General features: G+C 37.8%; 1 pseudogene; it reads right to left on the bottom strand.

The window, feature by feature from the left end:
- Window positions 1–17,471: 17,471 nt before the first annotated feature.
- On the bottom strand, window positions 17,472–18,290 carry LOC124962747 (holocytochrome c-type synthase-like; annotated as a pseudogene).
- Between the last annotated feature and the right edge of the window lie 579 nt (window positions 18,291–18,869).

Raw genomic sequence — 18,869 nt, 5'->3', positions numbered from 1 at the left:
AGTAGATACATAAACCAGCAAGTCATTTATTTAACATTACTAAATATTATATTCTGTACATAAGTACATGTGCTATACTCTTCTTAGAGAACTGGCAGCACAGATTTTTTTTATAACACTATTACCATAAACACGTGAGCAATGCATTGAACCATAGTGACAGATAAACTATGTCATTAGACAACAGGAATTGTTCAACTTCATTATAATCTTGGGGCACCGCATTGTATTTGTGGTCTTCATTGATGCAAGGTTTTTATGGGGTTTATGACTGTGCATATCATAAAAAGTTACTAAGAACTCAGTAGCATTTGTACAAATAATTTTGTACTTATTAACCAAAACTGAATACATACACATTGAGAGAAGACTTTACCTATTTGGGTGAGACATTGTTTATTGCATCAAGAGACCATGTTTATCTGATGTATTGCCTGGCAGACCTCTTGCAATAATTTGCAGTAACCTGGAGTCTCCCTTGTTTATCCCCAGGTGTCTATAATCCACAGGCTTGAAACTATTGTTTTCTTGTGGACCTGATTTATGGGAAAGGCTCAATTCTGTGAGAGTATAAATATGAAATGGCTTTCTTTTTTCTCTAGTTCTTACTTTCAACTATGTATTCTTGAATTACTCTTTTCCATCATTCTATAATTTCTTAGACTTTTTCAGTTATAGTAGGTTCAGTTTAATTTCCAACTTCACACAAATTAATTTAAATCTCATATTTTCCCCTTCCCCTAGCAAAGTTGAAAGAGTCTAGCTCTGAGAAGATCCCTTCCACTCCTCTGCAATGGCTAGATCCTCTGATGTTTTGAAACAAGGAAGAGGAGGAGAGACAAATATCTCTGGCCTCTTTCTTTCTTTTTTTTTTCTTTTCTTTTTTTTTTTAGTTTTACAGACTGCATTTTGATTCATTGTACACAAATGGCGTACAAATTTTCATTTGTATGGTTGTGCACGATATAGATTCATACCATGTGTGTAATCATACATGTACATAGGGTAATGATGTCTGTCTCATTCCACCATCTTTCACATCTCCAGTTGCTTCTGTGTTTGGGCAGCCCAGACTGGACATCAGTGATAGTGGTGTATTGCCTTTAAGACATTGTCTCTTTGTGTGTATGTGATTCTCTCAGAGACCCTATAGCAGCTTCCTGCTGCACAGCTCCCAGGCTGGGACATGTAATTGCAACCTGACCTCTTCATCTCCTCCTCTGACTTTCCTCCAATGGTGTTCACCTATGACCTTGACCCCCTGGTGTTGAGGTTCCCTAGTTCCCTTGAGTGAGGCTCAGCAGGAAAATTCAATCCTAACTATCAAGTGCCCTTTTGTGTCAGTACCCCAAGCAGTGCAGTGCATATCCCCCCTCTACTCAGATATCTCTTGCACATTGTTTCCTGCACAGGCCGACTCAGGAAGTTTACTGCTTCAGTACAGGCAATACATCTTGAGAGAGGTTTGGGTTTCACAGGATATATATGGTCAAAGAACACTGAACTGTACAGTCAATATCTATGTATTTCTCCATGTGTAAATTTTACCTCAAATTAAAGAAAGAATGCCAACAAATGAAAAATGGAGTGACTAATAATGAAAATAAATGCCCTTTTTTTTGAAACCACACTGTTTCTTTGACTATAGTTCTTGAGATCATTGGCTTGACTTTGTATTGAAGTCAACTGTATTTCTTGGAGAGGGGAAAAAATCTCACCTTACCATGAAAACTTTATTCTCCATAAATCCAAGAATCTAATTAATACTCTGATTCTTCCTTTCTTTCTTGATTCTCCTCTCAAGAGTATTGATTGGGAAAAGTGTGTTTTAAGGGCCAGATCAACTGTTTCTTGCTAAATTCTTAGGAAGTATCTGGTCCAGCTACCATCAAAAGTGACCTGATTTCCACCGTACTACAGTGATGCAGCTATATCAATATTTATAGCAGCTCAATTCACAATATCTAAACTATTGAACCAACCTAGGTGTCCTTCACCAGATGAATGGATAAAGAAAATGTTATATATATACACAATGGAATGTTACTCAGCCTTAAAAAGGAATGAAATTAGGGCATTTGCCAGTAAATGGATGGAACTGGAGAAAATTATGCTAAGTGAAATAAGTCTATCTCAGAAAACCAAAGGCAAAATATTATCTCTGATATGTGAATACAAACTCACAATAAGTAGGATGGTGTGGGGAGACAGGGAGGGAAGAACAGAAGTTCACTGAATTAGACAAAGGGAAATAAAGGGAAGGAAAGAAGGATGGGAATAGGAGAGAGAATAGAATGAATTGGACATAACTTTCCTATGTTCGTATATGAAGACCCAACCAGTATAACTGCACATCATGTACAACCACAAGAATGGGAAGTTATACTCCATGTTTGACATGTCAAAATACATTCTACTGTCATGTATAATGAAAAAGATCAAATATAATTTTTAAAAATAATAACAATTAGATCTTCTTCTGTGACTTATCTGCTCATTTTCTTAGCCCATTTATTGACTGGGTTATTTGTATTCTTGGTGTAAAGTTTTTTGAGTTCTTTATAGATTCTGGAGATTAGTGCTCTCTCTGAAGTGTTTGTGGCAAAGATTTTATCCCACTCTGTAGTGGGATAAAATCTTTCTTTACATTGTTGGTTGTTCCCTTTGCTGAGAAAAATCTTTTTAGTTTGAATCTATCCCAATTATTGATTCCTGCTTTTATTTCTTGTGCTTTGGGAGTCATGTTGAAGAAGTCTGGTTCTAAGGTGAAATGATGAAGATTTGAACCTACAATTTCTTCTATTAGGTGCAGGGTCTCTGGTCTAATTCCTATATCCTTGATCCATTTTGAGTTGATCCATTTTGTGCAGGGTGAGGGATTTAGTTTCATTTTGCTGCATATGGATTTCCAGTTTTCCCAGCACCATTTGTTGAAGAGGCTATCTTTTCTCCATTGTATGTTTTTGGCACCTTTGTCTAATATGAGACAACTGTATTTATTTGGGTTTGTCTCTATGTACTCTATTCTGTACCATTGGTCTACCTGTCTATTATGTTGCCAAAACCATGCCTTTTTTGTTACTATTGCTCTATTGTGTAGTTGAAGTTCTGGTATTGTGATACTACCTGCTTCATTCTTCCCACTAAGGATTGTTTTAGCTATTCTGGGTTTCTTATTCTTCCAAATTAATTTCATGATTTCTTGCTCTATTTCTGTAAGATACGTCATTGGGATTTTAATTGGAATTGCATTGAATCTGTATAGCACTTTTGGTAGTATGGTCATTTTGACAATATTAATTCTGCCTATCCAAGAACATGGGAGATCTTTCCATCTTCTAAGGTTTTCTTTAATTTCTTTATTTAATGTTCTGTAGTTCTCATTGTAGATGTCTTTCAACTCTTTTGTTAGATTGATTCACAAGTATTTTTTTTTTTGAGGCTATTGTGAATGGGGTGGTTTTCCTAATTTCTCTTTCAGAGGATTCATTGCTTATGAATAAAAATGCATTATATTCATGAGTGTTGATTTTATATTATGCTGCTTTGCTGAATTCATTTATGAGTTCTACAAGTTTTCTAGTGGAGTTTTTTGGATTCTCTAAATATAGAATCATGTCTTTTGCAAATAGTGGTACTTTGAGTTCTTCTTTTCCTATTCATATTCCTTTAATCAAAACTGCCCTAAGATTTCATCTCACTTCAATTAGAATGACTATTATCAAGAACACAAGCAATAATAAGTATTGGCATGGATGTGGGGGAAAAGGCACACTCATACATTGCCAGTGGAGTTGCAAATTGGTGCAGCCACTCTGGAAAGCAGTATAAAGTTTCCTTAGAAAACTGGGAATGGAACCACCATTTGACCCAGTTATCCCACTCCTTGGCCTATACCCAAAGGACTTAAAATCAGCATACTACATTGATGCAGCTTCATCAATGTTTATAGCAGTTCAATTCACAATAGCATGATTGTGGAACCAATCTAGATGCCCTTCAATAGATGAATGAATAAAGAAACTGTGGTATATATACACAGTGGAATATTACTCAGCCATAAAGAATAAAATTATGGCATTTGCAGGTAAATAGATGGAGATGTTTCACTTAGATCATGCTAAGTGAAACAAACCAATCCCAAAACCCAAAGGTCGAATGATTTTTCTAATAAGTGAATGATGATACATAATGGGGGATGGGGGAAGCATGAATTCAGAAAGGATGAAACTGTAGAGGAAAATGAGGGGAGAGAAGTGGGTGGGAGGAAGGAAAAATAATAGAATGAGACAAACATCATTACTCTATGTATGTGTATGATTACACAAATGGTGTGACTCTATCATGTACAACCAAAGAAATGAAAGTTGTACCCCATTTGTATACAAGGAATCAAAATAAAAAATGGAAAAAATTAATTAATTTTAAAAAAATCTCCTGATTTCAGCTATGTCTTGGTATTGAATGCCAAATATCTGTTAAGTGTCATCAATGATCTCTTACCAAACAAACAAAATGAGATGCATATAACAATATCGTGAAAATCATTCGTTCATCTTATAAGAAATTATTAAACGTCTACCATGTGCCAGGATCTTTTCACATATTCATTGGGGAGAAAGACAAGTACCTGAGGAATTGTAAGTATGACTCCAAATAAGGTAGATAAAAGAACAGAGTCCTACAGGAACACATCGGAGAGTTAATGAACCAAAATTTAGGAAGATGAGAGAGAAAATTTCCAGGGGAGGTACATCAGGGCAAAGACCCAAAGCATGAGTAGGGTTAGGAAAACCAAACGTAGGAATAATATTCCAGGAGAGAGAGCATAGAATTACTATAATTGACTGGACCTCCCCTGCAACAAAAATTTACCACCAAGTAGATACCTTAAAATAAGAGAAACGGATCCTCTCACAGTTAAGGAGGCCAGAAGTCTGACATGAAGATGAGGTTAGGTTGGTACCTTCTGAAAGCTCTCAGGAGAATCTCTTCCATGCCTCTCTCCTAGCTTCTAGTGGTCACAGACAATCCCAGGCATTCCCTGGCTTGTGGATGCACCATGCCAATCTCTTCCTCCATCATCACAGCGTTCTTTCCTGTATGTCTGTCTCTGTATGCCTTCTCCTCTCCTTATAAGGGCACACGTCATTCAATTTAATCAGGGATGACCTTATTCTAACTTAATTAATTACAATTGCAAATGCTCTATTTCCAAGTAAGGTCACATTCTAAGGCTGCAGGACATAAATATTTGGAGGACATTCTTCAACTGACTGTAGTGACTAAATGTCTGTGTGATATTCAGTAAATTATTACCACTTCATGTTCATAGTGAAATCTCTAACTTCTACAATTCAACTTTTCACTTTGTATTGTAATTCACGATTTGAGGGTCCATCATCCCTCATAAACGTGTTAGCTCCCTAAATAAGCCAACTTTAGCTTTTATTCCAGAACCCAGGTAACCAATAAATGTCCCTGGAAAACTGAAAAATTTTGAGACTTGGTTTTCTCACTTATAAGTATGTCATGGGTTCACCACATAAAATGTTAACCTTTCTGTTTTTGGTCAGGGTCTCAAAGTCAGAGTGTACATTTGAATTTTAGCATCACATGCAGATCAAGTATAAGAAAGGGTAGTTTTAAAATGTGGTTATATGCTGTGTTTCTTCTACCACAACTCATTGCCACTTTGATTTTTATAACAGTGATTATGATAATGCAGAGAAGGGTAATGATAGTTTACAGACTTTGGAGTCACATTTTCTGCTTTCTAGAATAGTCATGAAAAATTCCTTGAAAACTGATTTTAGACATGTAGTCACAGTTTCTTTGAAAACCTTGATAAGTTTCCTATATAATCAAAAAGCCTTTGCTTTCTGGCTGGAAAACTGAGAAATTAAGCAAAGTCTTATAAACAGAGAAAAATCATAGAAGATATCTGCTGCCTTCTAGTAATGCATTTTTCTATGTAATTGTATCATTCTTTATGTGGTTTCACATATCGTCTCTTAGATTCTCACAAATATCTCATGAGGTTAAGTATCTGAGGTCAGGGTCCCTGAAAGCAGAGCATGGGATGGGAATCCTGTTCAAGTGATTTATTGAGTTAGGGCTCTGAGAAGAAACAGAGAATCAAGATATTATAGCAGAATAAGTCAGGCCAAGATAGTTTCAACTAGGATTTGAAACCATAGGAACTCAGGAGGATGAATTGCAACCCAGGGTTGCCCCACACTTAGACAAAGGGATCAGAATTCTATGCCTTTAGATTAATCAGTTATTGATTGTGTATCTGCTACTTGAAGATAAAATCTTCCCAGGCATTTGGGACAAGCTTTCTCCCCTTCTCCTTTGGTGCCATTGTGGACCAGTTGCTCCCAAGCCTTACAGCAGCTTGTGGTAGCTACTGAGCTACAGAGAATATATGTGTGTGGTACCAGCAATGTCTACTCTAGCTGATGTCATGACTGATCCCATCTTATGAAAGTCACGGCTAGTGCTTAGGGAGATTCCTTTTCCAAGGCTTCTCAGTCAATAAATGACAGAATCAGGACTTGAACTCTGGTCTTACTTAATGTTCTTCCTGCCATCTCTGGAGAGACTCCCTTCTGATGAATGTCTCAGAGCAATTTCTTTGATAAATTTTCTCTGATGCTGTATTTGATCCCAATGGGCAAGAATAAGGTTCACACTAGAAATTATTAGACAATATGTCCTTCCTAGGAGTAAAATATGATAGTGATGATTGCAGATCACACTTGTATAGATAGAACAGCCTATACTTTTATGGATATTATTTAAGGTGGGCTCTTTACTCTTTCTCATATGTGAATTTTTCTCTTTTCATTTTTTTTTCCTTTCATGAAAGATCTTTCTCATTCTCTGTCACTATGAGACTATGCTCACCATTAAAAAGTTGATGCTGGATAAGCTCAAGGGCAAGCAATAAAATATTTTGCAAGATATTACTAGGCATAATCAGAAAATCAACATTTGACCAAATCATCACAAGCCCAGTGCATTCTACCTTTATATTTTTTATCTCAGGAAGGGAAAACATATTTGAATATCAGGCCCATTTATTAGAGCATCTAGCAATAATCTTGAGCCATGAGACATCATTAGACCAAATCTGAATAGAGCAAGTCTGAGAAGAAGCATTATTTCTTAGAGACACCATAAAAAACCCATTTCATGCAATATTCTCTTCCAAAGTAGCATGCAAGCTCATTCTAGCACTTTGGAAATGAATCACTTGCTCTGATCGTCTCATTCGGGAACTTGAGTAAATCATCCTGCTTGCAAAGTTGCTAAAATACAGGGAAGAAAATTAACTTTCCAGAATACTTATTCAAAGGCCTATACCTGCTTTAGATTAGATTAGGGACTTCATTTCCTTAGTCAAACTTGGGGATTTTATTCCATTCTTGAAGATAACTAAATACAAATGTGTTACAAAACCATCTGAGGGGCTTGCATAGCTTGTTTTATTTTAGCTGTAAGTTATACTCATTTCTTCATCAGGTTATGGCTCTTCAAGCTACAATAGTTCTTAAAGTTAAATTTTCTATCACCTGATAAAAATGTATATTTGAAGATGATTTATCACAGTGTTAGTTTGAATTTCAGTCTTTAACCCCAAAATAACAAAATTGACAAGACACATTTCTAGTATATCCGACCTGACCAAGGGCAAAGTGTTTGGTAGTCATATACCTTGTACATTCCATCAGGACATTAGATAAAATGCCAAGAAGTTGCTATCTTAATGTAATCTAAAAGTAATCTAATTAAAATGACACATAAACTGTGCCTATGAGGGAGAAGATGTGATTTAATGAGCAAATTTATGCAGAAAAGTTACACTTAAAAATCTACTTGAGATATAAGCAGTTTTAAATTAATTTGCCACCTTAAAAGTGAACTGCGTGAAAGGAACAATTTAATTTTATGTTAAAGAGATAACATTCCCATAAAGTAAGAAATTACATATATATGCATATTTTAAATGACTACCAATGTCTATAGTTAAAGTGCCAATAAAATCTGGGGATAGTTACTTATTCTCTGGGTATAGTAATCCTTACCTATCCAGGCTTGGCTAATTAATACTTGTAGAGAGCTTTGCATGTGAATCTCCATAGCAGAATGAAACAGACTGTTAAGAACACCTGAGGAAACCACCTGGAAAGGCTGTCATGAAAGCCAGTGTTTCAGCCATGAAAAAAAAAATGATACATTATTAGTACATATTTGCAACAAAGGAGACTATGGACTCTTCCTTTCCAAAGAGAAAAGAAATGCTAAAAGAGAAACAAAAGAACCATTCACTTTAGTACCACCTCATGCTTACCTAGAGCATAATGTTCCTATCACAGACATTTATATTATTATTATTTTTACTTTCCATTTTTGTGCTGGGGATTGAACCCAGGGATGCTTTATTACTATTTTTTTTATTTGTATTTTGAGTCAGAGTTGCTGAGGGTCTTTCTAAATTTCTGAGTCTGGCCTCAAACTTGCAATCTTCCTGCCTCAGCTTCCAAAGTTCCTGGAACCTCAGCCATGTGACACCACGTTCAACGTCAACCATTCATTTTTCAATTCATTCCATTGAGGTCTTGAATTCAAAGAGGTACTGTATGATTAATATAACCTGTTCTTGTTAGCTAGTTAATATTTATGGGTGGTCTTTTCCCAAAGGTATTTGAATACATACAAAACATTCTTCAATATCCCTTTATTGAATGAAAACACTGTCTGATAATAGTCTTATTTCAATCAGATAGACAGTCTTGTCTTAAATAATAATTATTATTACTATTATCATGAGTGTTAGTTTTTTGATATAAATGACTAACTATGCAACAAGAGGATTTGCTGATCTAGCGCTATCATTTAAATGACAGGAAGATCATTTCCAAGCCAATCTTCTACTCTATATCATTACACTCTATATCATTCCAACTTTTTTTCCTAACCCAAATTCTTTCTGTATGGAGCAGATTCGTTTTTATAAAGAGAACCTGTAGCATATAGAATTTAATAACAGGCAACTTCCTAGGAGCAGAGCCCTCTCTGACTGTGTTTCAGATCTAGCCAAAGTCACCAATTACTGGACTCTCTGGAGACCAGACCTTACAATGAGTTTTCTGACCCTGTGAGGATTTAGATAAGCTCCGGATAAGTTCTGTTCTGTGACATGAGCACTGAGTTGCTTAGCAGTAAAAATCTTTCTCTTCTTCTACACCTCAGCCAGCAATTTTTTCCCAGGATTTATGAGGATGCAACAGGGGGAAGGTACTGAAGCCCCATTGTGAGAGCAATTTTTGCCAATCCAACATTAGGTTTATGACCCAGAGGCCATTTTCAACTCTTCCTGAGTCCTTTTCCTTTTTTAGGATCAAGGATGAAAGAGAATTCTGCAATTGTTCCTGTGCTACCTTTCCCTAGGGGAAAGTACCAAGCAGGAAGGGCTTAGGAAAAGCAATGGTTCTACTCAACCGCATCTCCAGGAAGGAGCGCGGCATCAATGGGAAAGGAACAATGTGTGTGTGTGTGTGTGTGTGTGTGTTGGGGGCTGAGGCAAGCACCAAATATTTGAGGAGAGGCACAGTGCGTGTCAAAACCCCATTCTCTAAAGTGGGTCTGCCCAGTTCAGTTGCCAGCACTGCCCCTCCTACTAGCCCCTCTGTGCCTCTGTTCCCCCAAAAGGGAAGATTTTAAAGAAGACATCTAAATGGAATATTGTGGTAAATAAATAGGAGAAGAGTTAAAAAACTTAGGAGAGGACCTGACACACTGTAAGTTCTCAATAAATCTTAGCAAATATGCAGGGGAAAAAAAATAGATCTCTTCATTCCCGTTTTACAGTTGAGGAAATTGGAGCTCAGAAAGGTTAAAAATTCATATAACTGGGATCAGACAAGCAGTTCAATGGAAGAACTGGAATGTGAATCCACGACTGGCCCTTTGCAAAACTGTTCCCTCCATGCCCATAACACCAGGTTATGCTACTAGGGTCAGTAGACTCTGTCACCCACCATGGGGTGGAAGCCCAGGGGTTCCATAAAGGACATGGTGCCCAGAAAAGCATGATGAAGATGAACATTCTTGAAGAAGACACTGTGTTTCCCCCTTGGTCCTCTTTTCTAGAGCAGTTGGGGATGTGTATGAGCACGTGCAACACTCTGGGTGCTGAGCTAGGGCCTTTACGGGCATCACTCACCTCTTCCTAGGAAGGCATGCAATGTCCATGTTATTGCGCAGTTGAGGAAAGGGAAGCCAAAAAAGATGAAGCATCTGTCCCAAGGTTAAGAGCTATTAATCGACAAAACAGAGTTTCCCACGGCCACTTTCACTATCCACTTTTCACTCCAAGTCTGCATTCTGTGTAGCACGATTCTTAAATGCATTAATTTCTTAATGGATCTTAGATCAAATTGCTCTATCAACAATCTGGCAGCTACAATTCTAGCCAGACCTTGTGCTGCAAGCACCTGAAGAAGGGACAGGCACCCAGGAGCTGTAGAAATGCGAAGAAGCGGGTGGAGAGTTTGAGGGGCAGTGGGCCACCCGCCCTCATCTTTACTCAGCAGGCAATCAGAATACTGTAGGCCACTTACCTTGCTGGATGCTGAAGTGGATTTAGAGGAACAAGCAGTTAAAAATGGATTTTGCCATTAATGCATTTCTGATTAATGCCTTCCACTCTGTTCAGAAGTCAAGTAAGTTCATTTTCTTTTCAAGAGACCCATACCTTGGAGATTCTGTAAATATAGCTCTTAATTTAACTCCGGTGAAGGAAAGGCAACATCTCTCTTGAGTGAAATTACTACCTTTTAGAAGCACTATCTCTCCCTGGTTGCCACTGTTTCCCTGAACACTCATTAGCCTTCCTCTGGATAGAAAATTGTCTTGTGCAAGGCCCCCAGATGCTAAACGCCCTTAGGTTGAAGGGCGTTTGTTCTCTGCGCCCGTCTGACTCAGCAGTGATGTATGTGTGGAGGAAATCTTTCTTTGCCTGTCTTGATCGCACTCTCATTGCTCTTTCAATTGAAGGAGTGTGATTTTTCTTTTCCACTCAAGCTCTATTCAGAAAGCAAAGGAAGTGTATAATTGTTTGGTTGTCCCTTGAATCCTTCTGCTGCACATTTCTCAGGAAATCTCATTATGAAAAGAGGAATATTATTCATAATCTATTTAAATAGATTTGGGTTCGTCAAAAGCCACAGTGGGGGAGGGGGGAAATGAAAACTGCATGCTGTAGCAAAGAGGTCCGTTTTATTGAGCTGCACCATAGAATGTCTTGTCAATTGAAGGATGACCAGAGCAATAAATTCTGAGAATCCTTGGGAGAAAGTGTTTCTTATAGCTCCTGGTTTGAAAGATTTTCATGGTGTTTCAGGACTTTTTTTTCTGGTTACCTTGAACTATTAAAGAAAATGTCAAGGAATATTGGGTAGAAGATGCCAGATCCTTCCACTGAGGCATCCCAGTAGAGGTCCGATGGGCCTATCACAGGAGCTGTTGAGCTGTGAAATGCCAGCCACCACGTAGAGAAGGGGTCTGGTGCTGTGCAACTTCCCTTCTCCAGCCTTTGCAGAAGGAAAAGAAATTGAGGGCTCCAGCTGCATCACACCCCAGACACGCTATGACCCTAAAAGATTGAACGGATGCTAGCTCAGAAAGTTGCTGGCATTCTTTTCAGAGTTCGCACCAAAATAATTAAATCCATCATCAATCTCCATCTGCTTGGGCTCTGACCTAAAAGTGAGAGTCGAACCACGATCAATGCCAGTTCCTCAATTACCCAGTGTCACAGTGTAATAATAATTGTAATTACGCAGATTTTGATTTTCCACAGTGAAGAAGAAAACCATCCAAGATCCCTAACAGCCTTCATTGCAGAAGCCAGGCACAATCACTCACAGGCTAGACACAGTTTTGTCTCCAGATCCCACTGGAAGAGATTTATCTGATTTAAAACAAAATAGAAACAAGCAAATTACCCCCACAACACAAGAGAAACCTCACTGTTTACTAGTTGTTATGGCAGTGGGTAAATTGTTCTTTGCAGTGCCTTGGTTTTCTTATTAGAAAATGAGGCTAAAAATATATCTACACCATAAGACAGTTATCAGAATTAAGTGGGTGCTTAATACAGTGCCTGGAATACAGCTGACACTCTTTAAATGCTACCTGTTACTGGGTATGTCACTTTACCCATAAAGACATGCTCATGAAAACCCATATTCAAACGTAACCTTTCCAGCTCCCTCACAAGTAGAGTTATTTGAGCTTAATATTACCCATCTCAAAATACTGTTATTTCTGATCAATAATAAATGCTGGAGAGGTTGTGGAGAAAAAGGAACATTTTTACACTCTTGTTGGGATTGTAAAATAGTACAACCACTATGGAAATCAGTATGGAGTTTTCTCAAAAGATTAGAAATGGAAGCACCATATGACCCAGTTATCCCACACCTGGTGTTTATCCTAAAGAATCAAAGTCATCCTGCTACAGTGAAACATGCATACCCATGTTTTAGCAGTACAATCCACAATAGCTGAAATATGAAACCAACCTAAGTGTCCATCAACATGAATGGAAAAAGAAAATGTGGCATATATACACAATGGAGATTTATTCAGCCTAAAGAAAAATGAAATTATATCATTTATAGGAAAAGGAATGAAACTGGAGACTATTATAACAAGAGAAAAAAGTCAAACTCAGAAGGTCAAGGGTCATAGGTTTTTCCCTCATATGTAGAAGCTACAGAAGAAAAAGGAAAAGAAAGGTGGTGGTGGAGAGAGATGTCAGGAAAATCAAAGGGAGATCAGTAGAATGGAGGAAAGGGAACTTGGGATTTGGGAAGTGGGAAGAGAGCAGGGCAGTGGTAGGCCAAATAATATTGGCCAAATAATGTTGTTATTTTGTGAACATACAACAACAAACCCCACCATTATGTGCAAAAATAATACACCAGTAAAAAAGTGGAAAAATAGAAAAATTAAAAGAAGTCTTTATTTCACTGCATAACCATTCAGATTTGGGGAATTTGGGGTTTTATTTTTATTTTTTATTTTTTTCAAAAATATGGGGTGTGACTATTATGTGAAGCTTTCCCAAAAATATGCTGGTATTACTTAAAAATCATTTATCGCTTATCTTTGGTGCAAGATTAGGATGCATGAAATACTCATGAATACATGTTAAAGTTGAATAGTCCACATGCACACACATCATTTCCTCATGACAGTTTAGCAAAATATTTCTCTGGTCTGAAAAAAATGTTAACACATTAATTGTTATTAATTTATGCATTATGGTTGAAATGTTATACTGGAGAAAATTTACTACAATGTTGTGAAGAATGGATTTACAAAATTTAATCTTCTATGTCTGAAGATTCTGTGCTGCTCTCATTGGTTTTGCTCCTTATCTGGCACACGGTTCTCAGTGTCACTCATTAGATGCGTTTACCATTAGTACTATAGTGCTCTAAACAAACCAGGAAGTTGACTCTCAGAAATATACTGACAATACACAGGTGCTGAGAATTCAAGGCTCAAGGTTCACAGTGTGTGAGAAGACAGATGTGCATCCATATGCCACAGGTGGACACGTTGCTGCCCCGTTTGCCTTTTATGTGCCATAACAAAAAGAATTATACCATGTGACAATTACACAACTAAATTGGGGAGATTATGGGGCGGTAACGTTATGTAGTGAAATACTGTAAGACTGGGCACACCTGGACACTTCCAGAGATGTTGCGCAAATGATCTAATTGACTGTTGGCATAAGGCTCTGATGCTCCCTCAGGTACCTGAGGTGACAAGAAGTTTGCTAGATTAAAATCCCAATGGTCTAAATATGCTGACCACAGCTCTTCCTGAAATCATTAAACTTGGAGCATAAAAGGAATGTTTTCAAGGTTGTGATTTCATTGAGTCATGGGTTGGTGAATTAAAAAATTAAGCAAAAAGTCTAGTCATAACAGATCAGTTTGTTCTTTAAAAGTTTCTGTTTCTGAGGATTTTTCTGTGCTGCAGGCTAAATAAATGTTAACTTAGCTCCCACGTGCTACTGCCTATCAAAGAAATCTCTGTATGACTTAGTGCCTCAGGCACAATGAAAATGGATTTGTGAGATTTGGGGGATCCATTGTAGCCAAATAAGACTGTGCATAAGAGGGTCCTATTTAGGCTAACTGACTTAACTGGAGGGAAAGCAAATGACAAAGAGAAAAGATGGGGAAGGTTGGTGCCTGGATAGACAGCAGCATGCTAACACTAGAAGGGCAGATGAAGGGGAAACTGCTCACCCTAAACACACTCTTCTTTGTGCTAAATCACATCACTGGAGATGGAATAAAAGATGAACCACAGGAATCAAATCTAGCATGAGTCAGCTTTCCATTGTTTCCAGGGATGCAGATATCTACCAACAGCGCAGGTACTAAGGACCAGAAAGGGCTTAACATCAATTCAGAAAGGGTTCCTTCCAGACCATCATTGAATTAGAGGGTCCTAAAGCGAATGTCATTGACATTTACCAACAAGTTTGCTGATCAATTCCATAAAATCTTTGGAATTATTTGGGAAGTTGTTTTCTCTTAGTTTGAAAATAGGTAATAGCATGTCACACGGCATGAAAACTATATACACATATCTATGCACATACATATAAACATATATGCATGTAATTTGTAGGTTACTTATATAACCTTACCAAGTGTCATGTACTATAACAATCACAGATCCTCATGCACAACCTCAAGTTACAAGAGTTCAAATAACACTTTGATAATAGCCAATCACTGCAAAGGAGGCAATTTGGTGACAAAATTATTGCTTGCCTCCTCTTCCTCTTCTTACCACTTGTTCTAATTCAGGAAGAAGTGTCTTACCTGGGTGTGTAATGGCAATTATGTTTGTGTAATGGCCAGTGAAGGCTGATGGGGGAAATTGTGATAAAAGAAAATTTTATTTCTCTTCATTGCCTTTTGCTTCTTTGCTGCCCACTTCAGTGCTACAGTGTTCTTATTCAATCATCAATTTTCCTTTATCAAAATTTACTCTCAAAAAAATTCTCATAAACATCCAGATTAGAAATGAGAAGGAAAAAAAAAGTTCTACCTGGGATCCATTCTTTAAGGAATCAATATTTCAACTGTCATGAACATTTTAATACAGAGAGCAAAGGTCTAAGGTAAGGATAAATTTTGTAAAGTTCACTATTCAACAGCCAACACCTTCGATGTGTTCAAATTCATTCTAAACATTAATGGAAACAGACCACCATGGAACTTTTCCTGGTAGTATTTATAGCCTAACAACAGAGACATAAATACAAATACACCGTGGCCACGAGATATAAAAAATGGTACAGGAGAGATACAGAAACATTTTGAAGAGAAAGTAACTCACTCTCCCTAGAGAGATTGTCAGATGCTTGGTCTTGATGGAAATGTAGGTGCTTTGCCAAGAGAGGGAGGAGAATGTGCAAGTTTGTCAGGACATGAAAAACATGCCATGTTTGAGAACAAGCCAGGAGAAGAATGTCCCAAGACCTAACAATGACACTGTGTGCGTGACTGTGTGGAGCTAGGCCTGTGGAAACAAGCACCAACTCCAGACAAGCAATCATATTTTAAAAAAAATAAATAAGACTGCTGCGGGCTATCTTGTGCATCACCAGTTCATAGAACAGCACACTGTACCAGTGTGAATAGTTGAGAGTGGTATTAAGATTGTCCAGGGGAAGAGTCAACTACTTTCCTGGTCAGCATATTTCAACAAAACGAACCTTAATCAGAAATGCTGTGGAGGTTTTACAAAAGAAACACCAGTGTAAAAATTAAGCATGGAGTAGCTATGTGCCAGAAATATAAACCTGCCTCCCTAGTTCGACTTCTAATCTAGATGGAATCTGCCATTAACTTTGATTTATTTTCTAATATTTAATTATTTACATTCTACTAATCCTAATATGTCCCCCAAACGTGGTGTTTTTACTTGTAGACTCTGAATTCTCTGATCTAGAATTGACATGTAGGGAAGATAGATAGCAGTTTCAATTACCAACCCACTTATGCAGCAACCCTGGGGGATAGGAAGGGATCCAAGGCATGGAAAGTTATATTATTCTCTGAATTTGGTGAAGCCTTCTCCTTTATTTTCTTTCTTTTTTTTTTTTTTGCAAAACCTGTTAACTATCAGCTTTATTTAAAAATGCACAAATATTCTGACATGTAGAACTTAAGCTTGATGAATTCTTGAAACTCCACACAAAACTCACACACCCAAGAAATCCATACCAAATTACTCACTCATAGAATGCTGATTCCATCCACTAATTTAACAGTACAGTATTCAGGATACATTAGAGAATTTAATATTAACACTTTAAAAAACAGTCATTTGTAACATGCTGCTATAATTAGAACAAACAGTTTTTGGGTTTCTGATACAAGGAATTTCAACAGCAAGCTTAAAGCTTTCTTAAAACATAAAAATTGAGACAGTGAATTGATGCAAACATACTACATGTGAGAAAAATACACTTCTTGTGAATGTTAATACTGAGCTAAATATAATTACTGGCACTGTGACTTGAGCCAGATTTTTAAATCTGGATTAGCTCAACCAGGGGGAAGACTTCCAATGGAGGAAGGAATGGGACTCAAAGTTGGAATAACTTGAAATTCTAGGGACAATGAAGAGACTTGTTTTGAGGGAGTAGAGTTACATATCAGAACAACAGGAAAGTATTTTAAAAATTAAAATATATATTTCAAAGTATATGCATCAGCACCTCATGGTGAGTTGAAACTTCTTTAACAAGGCCCAGTCTGAAAAATGCATATAAATGAGAATTTAGAGAGCCAAGACACACCTTAGTCTTGCTGAGTGCAAGGGTATGGCTTTGCATTTTGTTCAGGGTCTCTACTAAATTGTAGGGACTTCAGAAATAATAGTCTTTTAAAACAGATATTGCTTATCTATAATAAATGATTTTAGTTAAAAGGTTTGACCAGGTAAAAGCTCATGAACAGTGCACTGACTTTAAGATTTTACCTCTCAAATATTCCTGAGAAAACAGTAAGAAAAAAGCAGCTTTCCTCACTTTCTAAGAGCTCTGTTTCAGAAGTTTTTCAGACTTTTCTAGATGAAATACACAAGCAATATTGCAGCTAAAGGACAAACTGAGGGACTGCTTTCCACTTAAACCAAACAAGAAGAAAACTTAAAGTTCTGCTATTAACTGCAAGGCAAAATACAGCTCAAAACTGAATGGAGCAAGGGTCCTTTGCTAAGTGGAGGATGAAGTGTGATTAACCACTTGAAGGTCCCATTACATTGTGAGTGCAATTCAGTTTGGGGAAAGTAGTTTAATGTATTGCTCAGAAAAAAAAGATAGTTTATACTTTGCATCACAAACAAAACAGTGGTTATGATGTCCAGCGCCACCAAGCAACTTTCATTCTGTCCCATACTGCTGAGAGCGAATCCAAGGCAGGGTGGACATCCAGGACGGTGAACTGGTAGTCCTTGTTGACTTCACCACCATTGTAGTAATCTATCACATATCTAACTTCCATGCCACGGCCGTTGATGATCCCATCATGCCTGTCGAAGGGCAACTCATACCCCATCCAGGAACGGATTCTTGCCCTTGGTGAATACTCTTTTGCTTTCCCTCCAAATCAGATCAATGATGGACCACAAGGACACTCCACAGCATGAAGAGCTTCCCACTTTCAAAATCTTCTTCCAAACCTGTTTGTTGTTCTGATTGTGAATTCTAATGATATTACACATATCTTTCTGACTAATATCCTCATCCTTCCACTTCCACCCTTTCCTCAACATTGCATTCTAGATCATCTGTTCAGAAGGATAAACCCACTTTTTCTCTGAATCTGCTCGTGGAATGGATGACTCCTCTTTGGATGACTCCTCTCATGGAATGGATGACAAAGGAAAGGGCTGATCTGGAGCTGGTGTTTGATTAGGTGGTGGCATCAGATTTGAAGGATCCAGGTTCTCCTTATTGGCAGCAGCGCCTGTAATAGGACACTCCACATACTCCTATGCACGATCTTGGTGGGCAGGCACAGAGTATGTTTTGCTCTCACAGGTTGGACCAGAGGGTTCTGCACTCATTGAACAGCCTTTCGTTTTCCCTTCATGCATTGGGCATCCTGAAGGTGGTGATGCTGCCTGATGATCTGAAGCGGAACAGCAGGAATAGAGACTGACAAACCCATGGTTGAATTCGTGTTAACTCCAAACTATTTTAAATTTCCAACTCCAACCCAAGCTCCGAGGACAGTGATCTGCTGTCATCCCCACCTTCCTCTCACTGGGTAACCACTATTGCCTCAGTCCTCTCCTTTATTTTCTTCATCTTCTTATCTTTTCTTCTCTAATCTAGTTTTTAAATTTGATTGGATTTCCTGAGAAAGAGATCAAAGTTATCTTAGAGGAAGATGCACTGCCCATTCATTTAATATGGTTTCACATTTGCTTGTCAGTCTGAAAGCTATTAATTCATAGTTGTGAAAGGGGTACAGAGTACACAGCTCTCTGTGTTATTTCTTTATGACCAGTACCATCCATTTGACTCAGGTCATCCTGGTTGCCATCACAGGTCCAGACTGCAACTTACTTGTCATTAACTATTGCTATCCCTTAAATTCCATCCCACTCTTGCCTTCATTTGCTCTTCCATGGTCAGCCTTCTGTTACATTATGGTTGGATCAAGTTTGAAATCTTTATTTTTCTATTCCTAAAGGCAAGGCCTGGATGAAAAGATGCAATCTACCAAACTGCAGGCATTCAAGGA

Source organism: Sciurus carolinensis, chromosome 13 (genome assembly GCF_902686445.1).
Source record: "Sciurus carolinensis chromosome 13, mSciCar1.2, whole genome shotgun sequence".
Classification (NCBI taxonomy): Eukaryota; Metazoa; Chordata; class Mammalia; order Rodentia; family Sciuridae; genus Sciurus; species Sciurus carolinensis.
This window is presented reverse-complemented; position numbering and strand designations above follow the sequence as displayed.